Source organism: Symphalangus syndactylus, chromosome 7 (genome assembly GCF_028878055.3).
Source record: "Symphalangus syndactylus isolate Jambi chromosome 7, NHGRI_mSymSyn1-v2.1_pri, whole genome shotgun sequence".
NCBI lineage: Eukaryota > Metazoa > Chordata > Mammalia > Primates > Hylobatidae > Symphalangus > Symphalangus syndactylus.
The window spans coordinates 133,761,437-133,782,771 of record NC_072429.2 but is presented as its reverse complement, the minus strand read 5'-3'; the positions used below and the strand labels follow the sequence as shown (position 1 = coordinate 133,782,771).

At 42.2% G+C, this 21,335-nt stretch overlaps 2 long non-coding RNA genes across 2 annotated transcripts in view; both read right to left on the bottom strand.

The window, feature by feature from the left end:
- LOC129486847 (uncharacterized) overlaps positions 1 to 4,043 on the bottom strand; it is a 32,638-nt gene extending 28,595 nt beyond the window's left edge. Inside the window, exon 1 of the long non-coding RNA XR_008659117.1 lies at positions 2,355 to 4,043. This is a non-coding gene — a long non-coding RNA (uncharacterized lncRNA). The remainder of the gene's footprint in view (positions 1 to 2,354) is intronic.
- A 3,177-nt stretch (positions 4,044 to 7,220) lies between these two features.
- On the bottom strand, positions 7,221 to 21,151 carry LOC129486846 (uncharacterized). Its single transcript, XR_010121956.1, has 3 exons — positions 19,214 to 21,151; positions 11,646 to 11,739; positions 7,221 to 11,510 (listed from the first exon to the last, which is right to left on the bottom strand). It is a non-coding gene; the product is annotated as an uncharacterized lncRNA (long non-coding RNA).
- Positions 21,152 to 21,335: the final 184 nt, after the last annotated feature.

Below are 21,335 nucleotides of genomic sequence, written 5' to 3'. Positions count from 1 at the left end.
GAAAACCATCCAAAGCACTTAGATCTCAGAGAAATAGAGCAGAGCTGCTGCACACACAGCCTTTCATTGGGTAACGAGTAAAGTAGATGAAACACTTGGAGAGCAAGTTGAAAGGCAGCAAAAAGCTTCTCAGCAATAATGAGTTATTAGCAGGGACTTAGAGGGAACCCTAAGCTGGTGGTGCCATACACAGATGATGGGAACATAAATTGATGAAAATATTTTATAGGGGAAGTTGACAGTATGTATCACAATCTGTAAATGCACATGCCCTTTGATCCAGCAATCCCACTGCTAAGAATATGCTCTATGGATAAAATCAAGTAAGTATACACAGATTATACTCGTTTGCTGTAGCAAAATAATTTGAAAATAAAAATTAGTAAAAGCATAAAAGAAAAATTGAGTATCCATCTCTAAAGCTCTGGTTAAATGAATGATGGTATATCCATGCAACATATTATAGTCATTAAAAATAAGTCTATACATGCTAATTTGTTCATTCAAAAATATATTTACTGTGTGCTCACAATATACCAAGTCCTGTTCTTGGCACTTACAATGTAACAGAAAATGAGATATTCAGGATCCTTCTTCTCAAGGAGAGAGAGTAGTGGGAGATGATTAATAAGTCCATACAAAAATGTGATTATCTCAGGAAGTGATAGAGCAAAAATATAACAGGATAGTATGCAAAAGGGAGCCTAGGAGAGAGATCACCTTGAATGGGGGTCTGTGGAAGACCTCTATGAGGAAGAGATGTTTGTACTGACTCCTGCATATCAAGAAAGGAATGCCAATCCCTCCTCAAAGTCCATGAAGACATAGGGGAAGAACATTCTAGAAAGAAGAAACAGCAAAGTCCCTGAGGTGAAAACGAGCTTGTTTTATTCAAGGGAAGGACAAAAAGTTAGTGTGGTTGGAGCAGAGTGAGTGGGAAAAACAGTAGTAAAAGATGAGGTAGGAGAAGAACTACGAGATCTATGTCTCTGTTCCACCGCCTACATTTTTGTCTTCGGTTTCTTCATCTGTAAAATGGAGTTATTAATCATTGACAGCTTTTATCTCTGGGATCTCCACAAGAAGTTCTGTGCAATAGGCAGGGCAGGCATTATCATTCCCACTTTACAGATGAGGAAACCGAGATTCCAAAAGTTTTGTAACTTTGCCCCCAGTCACATCGTTTGTAGTCAGCAGAATCAAGACTCAAATCCAGATTCCTGATGGTTATCACGGCACTCCTTTTGCTGCAGCACAATCTATCCCACCTTGTTTGTGTATTTCAACACACAAAAGCCCTAAATTCGGCTGTGAATCTCTACCATCTCCAATTCTTTTATTTTTTTTTCTTTGAGACAGTGTCTCACTCTGTTGCCCAGGCCGGAGTGCGACGGCCCGATCACAGCTCCCTGCAGCCTCGACCTCCCGGGCTCAAGCAATCCTCCCACCTCAGCCCCCAAGTAGCTGGGACTACAGGAACATGCCACCATGTCTGGCTGTGTGTGTGTGTGTGTGTGTGTGTGTGTGTGTAGAGATGAGGTTTCACTATGTTACCCAGGCTGGTCTCTAACTCCTGAGCTCAAGTGATCCACCTGCCTCAGCCTCCTAAAGGGGTGGGATTACAGGCATGAGCCACCATGCCTGGCCTCCAATTCTTAGTAAGAAGGATTTAACCCCAGTGTTATGGATAAACTGGGTTTTCCCATCTGCAGCTTAGAGTTGCCCATGGGTTTTATTTCCAATACAATTTGTTGCTTACATATTTATCTCTCCTACCAAAATATGAAAAGGCAACATGCTGGAACTGCCCATGTTGTAGGACACAGATGGACAGAGAAGACACAGGGTTGAAGGTACACAGAGGAACACCAACGGTGCCTGCACTATACATCCAAGATCAAACAGCTTCTAAATTGTGGGACTAGGATTTGAACTGCTATCCATCCAAGTCAAAAGCATGTGCTTTTTTCAATCCTTGGGACAAAGGACCATGTGAAGTACCTGATGCATGGAACTAGCTTGATTAACTTTAGCTGCAATTGTGGTATTGCACACTGCTTTCATAGAAGGGTCTCTCCCTGGTCAGCAGTCATCCAGTATGATGGCAACGAATCCAACTAAAGGATCCACGGGATTAAAAAGGTCAGATTGTGTGGATTTCAGATGATTCTCATGCCATCAATCCTCCTGCCATAATTTGCACAAAAGCCTGGCAGTCTTGCTCCACTTCTCAGAGCAGAATCTGCTGGGGACCAGGAGATTAATCAGACTACATTAATTCTGCAAAATAAACCGTGACATGTTTACCCGTGCACTTAGAGGCATTATCATAAATCACCAAAATTAAATCTCACCTGTCTAAGTAGAGGAGAAACCTGCAACAGAAGGTCACAGCATCAATGGCTTCTTGATGGCTTCATTTCTTTCTGGGGCCTTCCCATGACCAGCAGGACCAGCTGCACTGTGCTCCAGTTTGGTCATTAACAGAATCATGAACATTATTAGCCCAGTGGTTTTGAAGAGACTCTAGTGTGTGTGTTTATTTTTGCATAAAGACTAAGCTACATTCAGAGGAGACTAGAATTTTGAGAGGCAATGATTTGTTTTTTCATGCCATAGCTTCTTAAAGCCTGCATATGCCTTGGAGATCTCTAGAACAAACCAGAGGCCCAGAAGAGGCTAGTAATTTGTCCAAGGCTGCACAAGTCATTCATGGCAGGTCTGGGACTAGAACTAGGGACTTCTGATTCTTAGTCTGGGGCTCTTTCCATTCCAATGCATCTGTATAGTGACTTGGGGTAGATAAGAACATATTCGGAAATATTTACTCCCTCCTGGAGGACTACACTGCCTAGCTTTTGTCTTGGCCATGTGACTTCCTGCAGTCAAGGGAATGGAAGCAGACCCACTACAAGCAGCAGTGAGATGTGCTTCTCTGCTTTTGGCATGAGAAGGCTCTACCCTGGTAGGCCCACAAGTCTGAGGAAGATGGAGAACCATGCAGCAGACCCAGACCCAGCTGTGGCTTGGAGGAGTCCAGTCAAGCCCAGCCTAGAGCAGCTGGTCTCCAGTTGACTCATAGATATGGTAGTAAAATAAGTGTCTAGGTCTCAGTTTTGTGGTTGCATAGCATGCAACAGTAGTTGGTTGATTCAAGGCTCATCCTGCAAACAAATGTGGGATTCCTGTGATGTAGAATGACGCATTAGAAGCCTGGGCTTTGGCAGGGTTGAGTTTAAATCTTGGTTGGGGCATTTAGTTGCCGAGAGATCTCAGGAAAGTCACTGAAGCTCTCTGAGACTCAATTTTCTGAACACAGAAATGAAAGAAATAATACTTACCTGTAGAGGGGTGATCAGAATTTGAAATTCAGAATTTTATTGGAATTTCCTAGCCCATTGCAGGTTTTAGATTGCAAATCTCTGGCTGGAGAGTTGGGAAAGATTTCTTGTAACATTAAAAATCAGTAATGTCGGAAGTGCATTCTCTTCTGCCTTGATCAGAAAACCTTGATTTTTAGCTGGATATATGACACCCCAAATAAAAACTATATTTTCCAGATTTCTTTGCAGCTAATGTGATTTGTGAGGAAGTTTTGGCTAAGAAGATGTAAGTAGAGTGTCACATACAACTTCTGAGATATGTCATTAAAAAGAGAGAAGACATCCTTTCCCCCTTCCTCTTTCTTACTGGTTTGAATGTGGACATGATGGCTGTAGCTCAAGCAAACATTCTGAAACATGCATAGGAAAACAAATGCCATTTAAGGCAGGAAGGAGAGGAGAAAAAGCCTAGGTTCTGAAACCTTGGTACTAGGCTGGACTACCTGCCTACAGACTTCAATATAAGAGGGAAAAAAACCTATTATACTAACTTGACTGAGCCCCTATTATTTGTGGCAGCCCTATTCAGCATCACTTGGGAGCTTATTAGAAATGCAAAGTCCCCACTGCAGACCCACTGAATCAGAATCTCAGGTGAGGGGCCCACAAATCTGTGCTTTAACAAGCTCTCCAGGTGATTCTTATGGTCACTAAAGTTTGGGAGCATTGATTTAGAGTTTTCCAGCACATACACCTCACCTGATAACTGATAGAGCCATCTTAAATTGCAGGTTTTGTCAAGAACTTAGTGAAGGTTTAAAAGATGAAATAAAGCCAGGAAGGATGGCAAAGCCAATAACTGACAGTGTCAAGATGGAAAATGATTCTGACAGGGTGGAACACTGGACCAAAGCCAAGCAGATGAAATTTAATGGGGATATATATATATATAAAGCAAATAAAAAGGTTCTTTTTTATTGAAGGAAATATAAAATGTTCCATTCTTTGACTTCTTAAATTAAAAGGAGAAAATGTAAAATTACATATTTTAAAATACAACAAATAAAGCTATAAATCAATCCCAATTATGGCTAGTTAAAGGAATGAGAGGAGGAAGATCAGGAAAGGAAAAGTGAGAAAAACCCAAAGTAATAAAGAGACACAGAGTCAATGACAGAAAGGAAGAGGACTGGGAATCCACTTTTGAATCAATCTGTGGATCCTGAGATGATCTTCACACCTAGAGGGACCCATAATTACAAGTCAGATTTTATTGAGACTTACCATGGGGCCAGGCACGACATTATGTGTGTTACGCACGTTTATCCTGTGAGGAACTCTATTATTATCATTGTTTTTCAGATGTAGAAACTGAAGCCGCCAGAAGTTGAGTATGTTCCCCAAGGCCACACAGCTAGCACAAGTGGAAGCAGGATATGAACCCCGGTGGCCAGATTTCAGGGCTGTGACGTGCAGCTGCCCTGGTATTTTCTACTGTCTGGTGCTGCTTCATGAAGCATGCTTCACGCTTGATACTGATCAGTTTCACAGAAGCTGGTTTTCATAAGAATAAGGAAATCGATTGCCTCACATAACATTAAGTCCAGAGTTAAGAGGCATCCAGGTGCAGTATAATTATCAGTTCAAAGATGTTATCATAGACATGAGTTCTTTCCATTCCTGTACTCTGCAGCACCTGGCTTCATCCTAAGGCTGGGTCCCCTCATAGTGCCAAGACAGCAGCTAAAAAATCCGTGGTCTTAAAGCTTTGTGCTCCATGTTCATGTCAGCAAGGGTGAGAAATCTTTACCTGAAGCATGTAAAATACTTAAGTATATATCCTTTAATTTAATCTTATTGTATCGATTTAGGCAAATGACCATGCTTAAACAATACGAGACATTAAGAAGAATGCTATGAGCTGATTGGGATAGATGACTCAGGACTTAATGCTGCAGTCAGGGATGGGGTCACCAACTGGGGCTCTCTGGTACCCAGAACAGATGGGCTCTGTTACTAGTTATAGCGATTCTCTCTCTTTTTTTCTCCAAAACAAATCAAGTTTCCTCACTTGTTTGAATCCTACAAAATTATCAAACAGTAAGAAAAATCATAAAATATTCATTAGAAAGCACTTTGGATATAAAGCAATAAACCCCTCTTTACAACTCTTCAACAGCCTACTACACCTTTAGAAGTATCATAAGGGAAGATACTTTGGGGCAGTAAACCTTGTGCTTCGCTTTGACAAATAAAATTCTAACTTGTAAAAGGGGCCAGCCTGTAGTGGTGGCAGACGCTGGAGGAGGCAGGCAGTCAGCATTTGCTGAAAGTCTATGTGCCAGGAATAATGCTACATTCTTGATTATTTTAATTATTACAGAGAGTTACTATTGACGCAGGATTTTTTGGATGTCGCTTCACCAGCTGGTGACCTCTGCAGCCAGCGATGCCCCTGCCCAGTGCCACACTTGGCTCTGGGCTCACCACAGGAGGTACTCCACACTTGGCCCGGCAGCTGTGTTTGGCTTGCACTCCAGGCTGTGGGTGGGCCGGGCATGTCTTGACCTGCTCCCACCTTCGGCATCAGCATCTGGACAAGGGGAATATGGTGGCAACTGAAAAACTCCAGGATGCCAGCTACCCCAAAGCCCCTAAGCGGGTATTACAGCATGTTAACAGTTATTTCAGTCCTGCCCCAACAAACTGGGGCATGTGGCACCCAGCAGCTCCCTCTCCCATTGCTTGGCGAGCAGGAGGGGAGTGCTACAGTGTTACAGCTCTGTTCACATTCACCAACTGGCGGCTCCTGAGTTCTTGTCCCACACCCAGGAAGAATGAGGTTATGCTAACAGCTGTTGGGTGAGCAAGATGAAGAGTTTTATTGAGTGATGAAACAGCTCTCAGCGGAGAAGGGGATCTGAGTTGGCCTCCCCCTACCCAAAGTTGGGGAGTCTCACCCACCTGAAGGCGGGAGGTCCTCCAAGTGTGATTGAGTCTAGGGCTTTTATGGGCTCAGAATGGGGGAGTGCATGCTGATTGGTTTGTGAGTATGCAAAAAAAGGCTGAAAAAAGGCACCACTCAAGGATGGGCATGACAGTACAAATAACAAATTAGGGAAGGGTAGGTATATGTAAAATAGGTGAAGGGTGGGGATCAACCAGAGGAAAGCACACCAAATAGGAAGAGAGGATCTCAATCCAGTCTGTGGATTTATCTGAGACTTGTAGCTTGGCTTTCAGGCTTTAAATTCTCTTTGGTTTGAAGGTCCAGTTTCACCAGGGACCTGCCCCTATTTTCCTAGGCATTTGACTGCCTCCTGCCACTATCACTATTATCCCCATTTTATAAGATGAGGGAACAAAGCCTCAGAATTGCTTGCAATTTTCTCATTGTCATTCAGATGGCAAAGTGGCAGAGCTGGACTTCAAACTCGAGTCTATCTGACTCTATGACCCAAGTTCTATCCACCACATCATATTGGCTCCATCCTGGATCCATTCTATTTGCTGAAATTATAAGTATTGAACTTTTAAACTGTGAAATCTTGGCTACTTCTTACTTGCTGTCTGACCTATGTTAGTTACAAGAGCTACTCTCAGATTATAATAGATTTTATTTTTTAAAGTCTATTTATTGAACACTTACTATGCACCAAGAAATGCTTTACATATATAATCTCAATTTATCCTGCCAATAACCTTGTGATGCAGTTTATTACAGAGAATGTTTTTAGGTGATTAAATCGGAAATCAAACTAGTTAAAGTCAGAACCAAGAGAGGAAAAGGGAATTTATTTCTCAGAAAACTGGGAAAATGGGAAAACCAGGGATGCAACAACTTCAAGCATGGCTGGATTTGGACTTCCAGTGGAATTATCAGGGATGTCTCCCTCTGATCTCTCTGCTCTGCTTGTCTTAATTTGGCTCCATTTACATTGGGTCTGGGGACTCCTAGACATCAATCAGGACTGTCTTTCTTGGTTTTCCTTGGCTTCATTCTCCATATAAGGTCTCACTATGTAGTAGACAAGGTGGCTGCCAGAAATCTCAGCATCTCCTCTGCATAGCTGAGCATCCCAGAACAAGAGCCTAAGCCAGTTTTCAGTATTCTTTGAAGTTTGAAAATGCTGAAATCCTAGGGTGTCATTGTTGTTGTTGTTGTTGTTGTAATATAGTCTACTGGTTTTTAAAATAACTTATGTCTTTAAATCAACTATTCAATTTACATTAAAATGTGCAGATTACAAATCTGGACAGGTCAGTGAGTCATCATAGGCAACCACATTGTATATTATCAAGGTTCCATGGCTTACTCTAGTTCGAAGACTCTCCAAAGAAGGACAATATGGCTGTGACAGCATTGAAATTGAGATGTGTCTCTTTACATCAGCATTTTCAAATATCCATGATGAAAAACCTCTGAGAAATGTTCCTAAAAACAAACCTAGAGATTGAAATTTTTAAAAAACTGATGTCTGCCCCTTCTATTAAAAAAAAGTTTCCAGCTTCATCCATGTCCCTACAAAGGACATGAACTCATCATTTTTTATGGCTGCATAGTATTCCATGGCGTATATATGCCACATTTTCTTAATCCAGTCTATCATTGTTGGACATTTGGCTTGGTTCCAAGTCTTTGCTATTGTAACCATCATTCTCAGCAAACTACAGCAAGGACAAAAACCAAACACCTCATGTTCTCACTCATAGGTGGGAATTAAGCAATGAGAACACATGGGCACAGGAAGGGGAACATCACACATCAGGGCCTGTTGTGGGGTGGGGGGAGGGGGAAGGGATAGCATTAGGAGATATACCTAATGTTAAATGACGAGTTAATGGGTGCAGCACACCAACACGGCACATGTATACATATGTAACTAACCTGCACGTTGTGCACATGTACCCTAAAACTTAAAGTATAATAAAAAAAAAAAGTTGTTCAGAAAAAGACCCTCAAAGTTTTCAAACAGGAAATGAAACTGTTTTAAAGTTGAAAATGTCAGGGTTAACTATCTGTAGTCAGCTTATGCCTCTCATTGCCCTTGCCCCAGTCCGTCGATGGGTACCGCAAGAAGTAGCCATCTTAGCTATGTGAACTTTTCCCCCAACAAGTACACTCATGATTCACAGTTGTCTGAAACCCACCCTGGTTTGTAGAATTCACCTGAAATATTTTTTATCTGGAATATATCTGCCACCCCATTTTTCTAGTTTTTTTTTTTCTTCATATTCCCAAATCTCTAAAGATTCTAGAGAACATTTGCTGAGTAGGTTGCATATACCAGGTGCTGTCCCAGGTCCTGGGAATACAGATGTCTTCATCTGTTTTGTGTTGCTAGCTAAGCAATTCAATTCTGTTGAATACCTAAGACCGGGTAATTTATAAGGAATAAAAAGAGGTTTATGGAGCTTCCAGTTATGCAGGCTGGGAAGTACAAGATTCAGCAGCCCATCTGGTGAGGACTTGGTGCTGCTTTGACTCCCGGTGGAAAGCAGAAGGAAGGGGGAGCAGGAGCGTACAAAGACACCAAACACGAGAGGCAGCCTCACTTTGTAACAACTAGCTGTCACGAGAACTAATTCATTCCCAAGAGACCTAATCCAGTCTCTCCAGAGAAGGACACTAATCATCTTAATGACCTAATTAAAGTTTGGTTGAAGGCCTCACCTCCCAACACCCATTACATTGGCAGTTAAATTCCAACATGTGTTCTGCATGGAAACTCATGCAAAGGAAAAAAAAAATAACACATCCAAACTACAGCAACAGATGAGGACAAAATACAGGCATGTCCTGCAGTGGAGGGGAAGACAAGCAGCCTAGTGAGTAGCTCTAACTACCTGTATCATAGAACCTGCAGGATATTGTGGGAGCAAAGAGGAGGGCAGTTCCCAGATTGCTCCCCCAAGGCTGGGCTCATTCTACTTTTCCTCAGTGGTAAATGCACCATCCTGGAGCTGCTATCACTCACAGGACACCACCTCAAGCTGGAGATGTTGTACCTCTGTGTGACAGGGTATTAGGTACCAAGTGGATCTTGTTGTTTCCTCTTTGGGCCCACAGTGGAGAACCCAGGTCTTTAGTACCCCATACTCTGAGTTCAGAGAACAGGCAGAGAAAGGCCTGGTTGCTTCCCTTCCTGCCTTTGCCTCCTGCCCTCCCACTCTCACAAGCCTGGCTGAGCAGAGTCATTTCAGCAAAACCAGCACCCCCACCCTCAAAGACAAAATAAGAAGAGTGTAGGGAGGGAGTAAATCGTTACCGCTAGCTGGAGCTGTGTGAGGGGGTGGTGAGCACTACCCAGTGGATTTCTTCTCCAAAATCAAGGAAAGAATTTGTAAGGTTTGGGGATGCTTTGTCACCCCTCCTGCACTTCTCCACACACGTTCTCCACTGACCTGGAGACTGGTCATCAGTGGTCATCTTTTGGGGGTTGGAGAATGAGGTGAGGAGATGGCACAGTGAGGTGGTGAGGAGGACGATGACCAGGTCAGGACTGCCCCCAAGTTGCAATTCTCAAGACCTACAGGAAGGGGATCCCCAGGGGATTTTGAGCCCTGGAGTTGAAGAGCTTGGGAAAGCAAGTATTTTTGGAGCAATGGCATCCCTAGGGACCCATACAGCAGAAGGGGAAGGAGGACCGTACAAGGCCCACAGAGGAATACACATGGTGCCTCCTGCTGGGGGACCCCAGAGTCTGCTCCTGGTGAGGGAGGCACTCCAACCCTCATGAAGCTCAGTGGACAGGAACAGCAGTCATGGCCACCTAAGGTGAGGACAGCAACTATACCATGGACATCCACGTGAGGGAGCATCTGTCTTGCTTTCTTTCCTCCTCTGGAGGAGTAGAGACAAGTACAGACTGGGCCCCCTCTGCCACTTGAACTTCCTATGCCACAAGTTCCACCTGTCCTGACAGGAATGGAGAGGGTCAAAATATTAAAATAGAGGAACTAGAGGCAACTGTTCCTTTGACCAGAAACAACAGGAAAGTTATGGAATTGAAACCAAAGTTGCTATGGAGAACAAGAGTAGTAGCAACTACTGGAAAAACGAAACCATTTTATGTTTATACCCCCAATTAGTTAATACTCCTCACTAAACCAGGGAAAGTGTTTTATTGCCTTTGCTAAATTTAAAATAGGCTCTTACAAGAGTTACTGATGAAAAGCACTTAGAACCATACTTGGAACATAATAAGACCTCCAAAAATATGAGTGAATATAGGAAGTACTAGCAGTAGTAATAGTAGTAGGGTATTTTCATCATATAACTGGTGTCTTAGTTCAGTCTATCATAATAAAGTACCATTAATTGGGCAGCTAGTGAACAGTAGTTTATTTGTCACTAGTTTGGAGGCTGGTAAGTCCGAGATCAAGGTGCTGACAGATTCCATGTCTGGTGAGGACCTGTTTCCTGATTCTTACATGGCTTCTTCTCACCATGTCCTCACATGATGAAACAGGCAAGCTAGCTCTCTTTGGGGCTTCTCTTATGAGGGGTTTGTGCCAATCACCTTCTAACAGCCTTACCTCCAAACACCATCACATCAGTGATTAGGTTTCAACATATAAATTTTGAAGAACCAAACATTCAGCCTGTAGCAACTGGATAGAATTTTCAAAACATATATAAAGGATTTCCATAACCTCTCTTTCATGTGATCTACAAAAGAACCCAGCAGAATAGGTAAAGAGGGTGTTATTATCCCCACTTGAAGATGAGGGAACTGAGACTCCTTGAGAGTATGTGAGTTTTTTCCAAAAAATCTCATACATATGAACCTAGAATCGAAGCCTTCAGACTCCTATGTTTTTTTCCATGACCAGCTTTGTCAATCACAGAGAGAAGAAGGAGAATGAGATGAAGGAGAATGAAAAGGAAAGATTGGAGAGGGAAGGATGAAGAAAGAGAGCTATTCATTTCATTGACCATGCACCATGAGCCCCAAGTATCCTGGGATTTTCAGATACTCTTTTTTTTTTTTTTTTTTTTTGAGGCTAAGATCACATACATTTCCATGTATACATAGAAACTTGTTGTATTAGTCAGTTTGGGCTGAGTTGTGTTGCAATAATATCCCCCAAATCTTCAGGGCTTACAACAATAATGGCTTCTCTCTGGCTTGTGTTCATGCCCTTTGAAGATCAGCTGCAGCCCTGCTCCATGTTCTCTTTATGCTAGAATCAAGACCAAAGGAACAACCTTGAGCTGCGGCATGCCAGAATCGTGGTAGAGGCACACGAGAAATGTCAGAATCAGAGGATGGCACTTAAAGTTTTTATCTGGAAGCAGCAATTATCATTTTCACTCACATAAAGTGGACCAAATCCAGAAACATGGCTAATAAGCCTGATGTCAATGGAGCAGGAAGAATACCTTCTCACAGGGAGGGCCACCAGGCAGGCCCTAAAAAAAGAAGAGAAACAAAGTTTTGGATAAATAGTGCAATCTACCAGAATTCTGCATCATGAGTCTCCACTTTCCTCTATTTGTAAGCAAAATACATCTATTCTTTCCCATAGGGATGCCAGATTAAATACAGGATGCCCAGCTAAATTTAAATTCTAGATCAACAATGGGTAATTTTTTAGGATAAGTATGCCCAAAATATTGCACAGTGAGATATACTAAAAAATTATTCATTGTTTATTCGAAATTCCATTGTAACTAGGCATCCTATATTTTAATTTACAAAATCTGGCAGCCCTACTCAAGAAAAATAACCTAAAGATTCCATTCGGTTACAGCATCAGGCTTGAATTCCATGATCTCATGGAGTTCTCTACATCAGGCCCAGATGTTCATTCTCTTGAGAGCAAAACCTGTGGATCAAAAAGACAAGTTATCTGCCTCTCTTATGCCCAATGTATCATGGTGAAACAGGATACGTAAAACAAACACTCCCATTCAGAAAGTGACAGGAGAAGAGGAACGCAGAAGTCACTTGTCCATGGCAATTCCGAAAGTCCCTTGGGCAGAAGTTGCAGACTACCTTCCACCGAGACTGGAAACGTTCTTTGATTAGGACTTGATTCTGGACCTAGAACAATAACACTCGATCTATTGTTCTGCATGGTGCTTGGCACTGTCCTCCGGGAGGTTTTTCCTTTTCAATTGTTCTCCTAAAGCATTTTTTGTAAAGGACAATATGTCCTCTTTGGAAGCTGGCCAGGCTTCTCTGTCTTCTTCCCACATAAAGTTGGAAATCCAAAGGTCATTTCAAGTCTCAAACAGTTATAATCTATTTTAGTATGAGCCGGTGACTCTTTTGGCAATATAACTTTCTCACATTCTTATCTATTTGATTCCAAACAGCCTCATGTGCCAATGGCCACATCCGTAATTCTTTTCTAGTTGCGACTTTCCCTCTAGACTTAATTGCAGGTAACTTAAATTTATCTGGCTCCAATGAAAAGAACTACACTTAGAATCTCTTTTCCCTAAGTCATTTTGTCCAACTGGAAGGATTTAATTGGTGCCACTGTAATCAGTTGAGAGGTTTTAATAGAGGAACAATACCTTTGATTGGTCCTTGCCACAAGGCTCAATTTTAGTCAGTCTTTGTCACTTAAAGACATTTCCAGTTTTATCTTTTGTTGTTTGGAAATCAAAATGAATTACACCCTCTAGTCCTCTGAGTTCTGAAATTTCTGGACCCTTTCTACTCCCTTTGATCTCCCCGAAATGGACAATTCCTACCTAAGCTCAACTTTCATATCATTTCACTATGTGCAGCCCACAGCAACTTAGGCATGAGAGTAACATTCCGTTTCACAACTTTGCCTAAAGCCATAAACTCATTTAGTCCATTATCTGTCTTCCTAGGGATTAAAGGTGACAGTTTTACCTAATACCTTGCCACTAGATAACATAGGTTGCCACTTTTCCATCCAACAATGTTATTTTTTGCTTCCCACTCCCAAGCCTCAGAATTCATGCAACATAATTTAGGTTTCCTACTATGGCAGCAACTCATTGATAAGTCTTAATTGCTGTATCAATTAGCTTAGCCTAAGTCGTGATGGAGTAACAACAAACACATCCAAAAATCTTACAATAAGAAAGATTTATTCCTTGCACATGTCCATGTCCTTTACAGGTTGGCTGTCATTTTGTAACATGCCGTCCTTTTCTAGGACTTAAGACTGAAGAAGCCGACATTATCTGCGACATGTTGGCTTGGGGCAAAGTAAAAAGTAAAAAAAAAAAAAAAAAAAAAGGCACATATTCCTCTACTTGGAAATGGCATATGTACTTCTGGCTACATTCCATTGATCAAAGCAAGTCACGTGGTCAGAATTAACTTTTTTTAATTTTTTCCTTCTATGCACTTTATTATTTTTTTTTAATTTTCCCATAGCTTACTGGGGTACAGGTGGTGCTTGGTTACATGAGTCAGTTCTTTAGTGGTGATTTGTGAGACTTTGGTGCACCCATCACCCAAGCAGTATACACTGCACCGTATTTGTAGTCTTTTATCCCTCGAAGATGGGTGAAAAATATACTAGTCTCACAGGGAAGAGTAGCGGGGAGTAGACCCACAGTGAAGGACAACAGACACTTTTGAGCAAATAATAGAATCTACCCAGTAATGTGCTGATAAATATTTAACAACTGCCTCTCTGGAGGAACAGAAGCCCTGATTTGTACATTTGTCAATTTCCATAGTATAAATACTCTCACCGTGGCCAATTTCAAGTCACCAGTGTCATGTCATCAAATGCAAAATTAGGAAGAGACATGTACAATTAGCTCTTGTGAGCCACTATGAGCATGCTATAGCATACCACTGAATCAACCTCAGTTTAAATCAATTATTTGCTAAACATAAGATGACTTATGCCTGTTCCACAATATGAAGAACCCCTGCAGTCCTGCTGTGGATTATAACAAGCGAGGAGACTATTATGTGACTCAGCATAAACCTGCCTTAAACCTAAACTGAGGATTTGCAGTAGGGATGAGGAGGACTAGACAACTCAAAATTAAGTCTTCATATTATTTGCTATTTCAGCATTAATTGGAAAATTCAAGGGGACAGTAAGAATGTGAGATTGAAATAAAAATAGTATTTTGCCTCTATAAAGAAAATTCACCCCAGGCTCCTCTTTTGCAGAAATTCTTATTAAGGACTTGGCTCTCCTCCAAGAAAAATAAGGTAGAAATCATTCAAAACCCTTTACTTCCAAATTATTCCTGATAGGAGCTGCTTGATGAGTATAGCTCTCTAGTTTTGTATGTTTACAATTTTCTAATAAAAGCCTTGTTTAAAATATCCCTGAGCTAGGAAGTAGCTCTTACATACTTAAGTCTTAAACCTTTTTTTTTCAAAAACCATTCCTTTTTTTTTTTTGAGACTGTATCTCTCTGTAGCACAGGCTGCAGGGCAGTGGTGCAAACACAGCTCACTGCAGCCTCCACCTCCCAGGCCCAAGTGATCGTCCTGCCTCAGCCTCCCATGGGAACTACAGGCGCCCACCACCATGCTCACTAGTTTTTGTATTTTTTTGTAGAGACAGGGTTTTGCATTTTGCCCAGGCTGGTCTCAAATTCCTGGGCTTCAGCAATCCTCCCGCCTTGGCCTCCCAAAGTGCTGGGATTAGAGGCGTGAGCTACCATGCCTAGCCCATGTATTCTTTAAGTACACTGACATCATCTCTGCGGGTGGTAACACTGGGCAAGTTGCTTATGTGTACTGAATTTCTGTTTCTCCAGCGATAGGACGGGATAATAACATCTACCTTACAAAGCGATTATGAAGCTTAAATATCTGGCATACATAAAGTATCTAGCAAAGCACTTGCACATGGTGATCACTCAATAAATAGTTATTAGCATTCACTAAAGAGAATACTGATTAGAATTATCATGATTATTACTGAGCCATGAAACTAGAGGTTTTAAGTTACTATTTAAAATAGTGCAAGACTTTATTCAATAGCCTCAGAGCATTTGGCAGGAATAATTTGGCTGTTGATTTTGAGTGCATCTGACAGGAATGACTTTTGCAGCTCCCCTGGATGCATGGATGTTATTGTAATTTAACAAAACTCACCTCTCTAGTTGCTAGTGCATTTTGTCTCTTGGCCTCAAGCTTGGCTCAAATTGTCAGGCCAATGGAAAGACTGAATGCTTTGCCTCCAGGCAAAACTGTGGCCTGCAGAGGGTGGACCCTGCATCGCATCTCAGCGAGAACGGAAAGCTCACTCAGCATGCTGCAGTCTTTCATACTGATTCTGACACAAAACATCAGGCAGAAATTCCACTTCTGACTCTGCAGTAATTGTGGAGGAGCCAGAGGGCCATCCAAACACAGATGTCTGGCATGATGCTGCACGCCTCATGAGGTCACAGGACAGACATTGCAGAGGGATCGTGATGATCATGTATAAAGGAGAGCCCACCATCTTCAGGGGGCAACTCATTCATTCTTCCTCCTTCACTGTTCCTGAGTTACTGTGAATAGTCAAGATTACTGTTTCAGACTTTTTCCAATGTCTTGACTTACAATGGCGAGAAAGATGTTGATGCTGGTAATGATAATAGTAAAAATGGTGAAAGTTTTTCCAGAGTTTCAAATGATGGAACTCTGCATCCTACTATTCTGTAGCATGTGTGAGTACGTGTGTGTGTATGTGAGTACATGAGTGTGTGTGTGTGTGACTCTACATATGTATGTGTGTATTGAGTCCTCCTGACTAGCCCCCCAACCCTTTTTTTTTTTAACTAAGTATATCAGCTTCTGGAACTGCACGTAACAGTTTTCCAGCAGTGACACTCATGCATAGCACAGCCATCAAAGACCTGGAAGCCATGTAATACAGCTGACCTTTGAACCAGGGGAACAACCCCTGTATGCGCAGTCAAAACTCCAAGCATAACTTTTGAGTCCCCAAAAACATAACCATTAATAGCCTACTGTTAACCAGAAGCCTTACTGATAACATAAACGGTCGATTAACCCATATCTTGTTTGTTACATGTATTATATACTGTGTTCTTACAATAAAGTAAGCTAGAGAAAATAGTGTTAATGAAAAAATCATAAGGAAGAGAAAATATATTTCCTCTTCATTAAGTAGAAGTGGATCATCATAAAGCTTTCCATCCTCACCGTCTTCATGTTGAGTAGGATGAGGAAGAGGAGAAAGAGGAGAGGTTGGTTGTTGGTTGTGCTGTCAGCAATGGCAGAGGCAGAAGAAAATCCAAGTATAGCAGCCCAACGAAGTTCAAACCGAGTGGTTCAAGGGTCAACTGTAAAGACTACTAGAGGCAGAGGCTCACTTAATTGCGTGTTCAGAAATTAACAGTTTAACATTATTAGAATATGCAAAGGCATACAGAGTGACATAACGGACTTTATATCATTTATATATAATGGACTCAGAAGCAGGAGGGTGGGAGGGGGGAGCCAGGGATAAAAACACTACACATTAGGTACAATGTACACTACTTGGGTGATGGGAGCACTAAAATCTTAGAATTCACCACTATATAACTCATCAATGTAGCCAAAAACCACTTGTACCCTAAAAGCTATTGAAAAAAAAGAATTTAAATTGTTAGTATGAGCAGCTCCACAAATTTGGGGTGCAAATATGGTCATATTATTTACTTTTCCAATTAATTCACTGAGTAAAGCTTGCTGCTATAACAACAACAACAAACAAACAAATTTTCAGTTATTTCTCACTCATATAACCATCTAAATTAGATGTTTCTGGTTGGAGGGCAGCTTTCCTCTACAGAATGATCCAGGGCTCAAAGCATAATTATACTCTCTTTTCTGGCCAGTGGGGTCTTGCACCCACTCTACTAAGGTAGCTTTCCCTAGGGCTCCCAGGAGACTCCTAAAGAAGCCAACTTAACTTTGTTACGTCTTCTGATAACGCCAGCAGGAAAAAAATATGTAAAAGCTTTATATTCATATTGACTGAGGCATCCTACTATACTGAATTGTCTGAAATGAAAGAACCAAATGTCATCTCCAGATTTTAATAGATGATTGTCTATGAAATAAAGAGGATTTAGAGGCCAGGCACGGTGGGTCATGCCTGTAATACCAGCACTTTGGGAGGCTGAGGCAGTCAAATCACTTGAGGTCAAGAGTTCCAGACCAGCCTGGCCAACATGGTGAAACCCCATCTCTACTAAAAATACAAAATTAACCAGACACGGTGGCAGCGCCTATAATCCCAGCTACTCAGGAGGCTGAGGTAGGAGAAGTACTTGAACCCTGGAGGTGGAGGTGGCAGTGAACCGAGATCGTGCCACTACACTCCGGCCTGGGCGACAGAGCCAGACTCCATCTCTAAAAAAGAGGATATAGAGGACATCTTCATATTATAAAATGGCATAAACTGAAAAAAACATAAACGTAACCTGATATTTTAAAGAAATCAGTTAATGGTGTTTCTAAGATTTGTAGTTGGTGCTCAATACATTTATAGAACCAGGCTTTTGAATCATGCCTGAAACTTAGCAGCTCAATTGTCATTTTTTAGAACAAATAAATGAATGGTAATGACATCAGTCTAATAAGCATTTTGAAACATGTGCAAATCTTTAGATATAAAATTTGTACATTAAAATAAGTTTTTGAGATGACAATTGGTAGATATCCCATAAATGTTTATTTCTATTATCGAAGATATCATCAGTATAATTTAGATTGCCAAAGTAGACAGAGACGCGCCATGTACATGTCACTCAGGACTGCTACATATGTTCATAGAGGTTGAGCACTGCACAGTCCCAGAGGATGCCATTCACAGACTCCCATGCAAATAGCTTCCCTGGGTTTGTGCAGTGCATACTGTGCATGCAGCTGCCTAATCTGAATACATCAGTCCTAACAGGCTGTAAGGGTAGAGCAGCTGATTCACCTTGTTCATCACCAGGACTGACTGAGCTGGTCTGGCTGAGTACCGCGTTCTCACTTCACGTCCCCACTGCTTCCTCGTTTACCACCTCCTCCCACAAGCTTACGTTCTTGGAAAGATATTGGCCTTCCCTGATAGAAGTGCCCTCCTGTCAAGGGTGTGCTTATAACCTCACCTGAGCCCATGCACACTCCAGAGGACTCTCAGTAATCCTGAAACAGGAGAGCCCCTAAGATGGGAACTGAATGTTCTTTCTCTCTTAGTAATAAGGTACTTAAATACACACACGGTGGCATTTTTTTTTAATCCAACTTTTTGAGGATTGCCTATTAAATACCAAGAGACATCTTAGCTCTCTGCTAATTCACAATGTCACTAATTCAAAGATGTTCTCACTGTTTAGCCTCCAAAAAAGCCTTAGATGGGTCCTTCAGATCCCAAAGGCCAATTTTAAACATCTTATCCTTATATGTTCAATATTTATATTCTAAAACATAAAATGTAAGTTCTAAGTCTCTTTAGAGTCTGGGGTGTGTTGAAAGTTGGGATAGATGGGCCTAAGATGAGGCAAAAAGACCAGTTAGGAAGGAGGTTTTGGTAAGAGTCCAGGTGAGAGATACAAGGGCTCACCCTAAGGTAGTGACCAAGGGCGTGGAGGACAGTTAATTGCTGTCACTACCATTTATGACGAAGACTTTATGGGACTTGGAGGCTGACAAATAAAGATAAGGATAAACTGCAAATAACTTCAAGATCATGCTACTGGGCATTTGCTCCTGCCATAGTATGATGAGGGATAAAAGGACTAGGTATGGTGAGGACTTGCACATGGAGAGAGTTAAACAGCCTATCAAGAGGGGAACAATACTGGAAACAAGCATACCACCAGGCTTTCCATTTTTGTGTCAAATTAGACAAAGGGACAAATAGTACAAGTTCAAAGTAAGCAAACGCTGTTTGATTTCAAAATTCCTCTTTGAGCAACATCACTTACATACCTTGGAGTAATCTGTCTCTCATTCTTAACAACATGTGGAAAGCTCTCATCCTAGATCCGTAGTGGCAGCTGTTGAAAACATTACGACTTCTTCCTCACTGCATTTCCTACTTCTGCTTGATGTCTTGTGCTACTGCCAAAGCCTTCTTTCATTGCACGAGTGTGACCACGTAATTTCTGGTGCATTTTAGAGTAGTCCAAGATTTATTGGAAATTCTTAACTTCCCAGAAAATTCCTGGTTTTGAGATATAAAGTATGCCCCTAATAATTTTATAAGATAGGCAGGGAGCTCACTCAGCCATTCTATAGCTAGTTGTTGAGTGGTGTTGTTACTGAGGAACAGGCTGAAAATTCGATGTGGAACTAGATATGGTTCCTGCTATTCAAGAGTTTTACAATCTGAAGGGAAAGGAAAATAAATCAAGCCTTAAAGGAATGGGTAATAAGTGATATATTGATCCATATGAACAGCCAACTCACACATGAATGTTAGAGAAACTTTTTGTAGGTGATAATATGCATAAATAGTAGAACACAAGACTAGAAACAGTGTCTAAAGCAAGGTAGCTGCCAAATGCTGTAGAAAAGATACTAATGTATTCCAACGATGCAGACTACCAAGATTTTTTGGAAGAGATTGCATTTAACTTGGGAGGGTCAAGTGAATAATTCCTGGGACATGGGAAACTTCAGGGCTTATTTAAGATACTGGGTGACATCCTTTACCAAGATCAAGTATAGGTTTGGGGCTACAAGACAGGGAGACAGACACATACTTTTTAAAAAAGTTAACAGCATAGCTAAAATTACATAGTACTACAACATTCAAGAAATACTGCCTGGCATTAAGTGATTAAGAGCTAAATTAGAGGAATGGGCTGGAAGCCTAAGTGTGTCTGAATCCCAAGGTGCCTGCCTGCACAGCCCTGAGGTCACAGGCTCCTTGCCGGCTGGCAAAACCTTACTACTTGGTGGATGCTGGGTAAATGCTGGTTAATTGACTTAATCTTTCTTCAGCTAGTTAGAGACGTGGAGGACCTGGAGCTCCTTACTGTTTACACTTTAACCAAAACTTTAGAAGAAATGTAGGGGCCCCAAGGGAATTGAGGAAAGCACCCCACCTTATTGCTCGTTCAGATGCAAATTCAGAAGCTGAACAACTGCCCTTCAAAAGTTGCACCGAGGCCCTTATGTCCAGCTCTAAACCTTTGCGGGGATGGGAGGGAAGTGGGGACAATCAAGTGATCCACAGATCACAAGCGATGCTCTTTAAGGTGGAAATGTTTTATTACCCCTGCTTAAGCGAAGGCTTTGTAGGACAAAGAGTATTTAACTTGAAGCCTGGGTCTCCACCACTACCTGACCTTGAGCGAGTCATTTAGTTTTTTAATCTCTTTGAGTCCCGTGTTCCCAGTTGTAAAATATGGAGGTTGTGGGCTCCATAATAATAGCTAGGCATTTAGGATCTATAACGTGCCAGGTGAGGCGTTTTCCGTGTTATCTCTTTTGATCCTCACAACCACCTTGGTAGACTTCACTAATCCCATTTTACCCGAGACGTTCGGTTGAGAGCGCTTTGATGGCATGCCCAATATCACGCAGCGAGAATGGCGGATCCAGATTCCACTTCAACGCTGCCTGACCCTAACACTACGCAGACCCAGTTTGATCGCAGGTAACCTCCTCTGAGATTTCCCTCAACTGCCCGCTCGTTTCCTTCTCCGTCTCTCCTCGCTTCACTCGCGTCCAAAGCGCCCCTTCGGGAACCGGACATGCTCAATAGCTCAGGAAGACTTTTCGCTCTGCCTGGGGAAATTTTTCACGCCGCTCCGGGAGCCGAGCCCGCCCCGCCCACGGCTCCTCCTCACGGGATTGGTCAAATTCCGGGAGGCAGCGAGGGAAGGGAGGGAGGCGGAGGTCCCAATTACCTCCCAAACCCCAGCGCTCTGGGCGCGCGCGCCCCGAGAGTGCGTGCATGCGTGCGTGCGTGTGAGTGAGCACGTGAGGGCCCCAGAACGTGCACAGTGGGCGGGGACAGGAAATGGGAAGCGAGGGGCGGGGGTTGCCGTTGCCATGGCAGTGACGTCAGGCGTCGGGGAGCGAACCCGGCCCCTTCCCCACG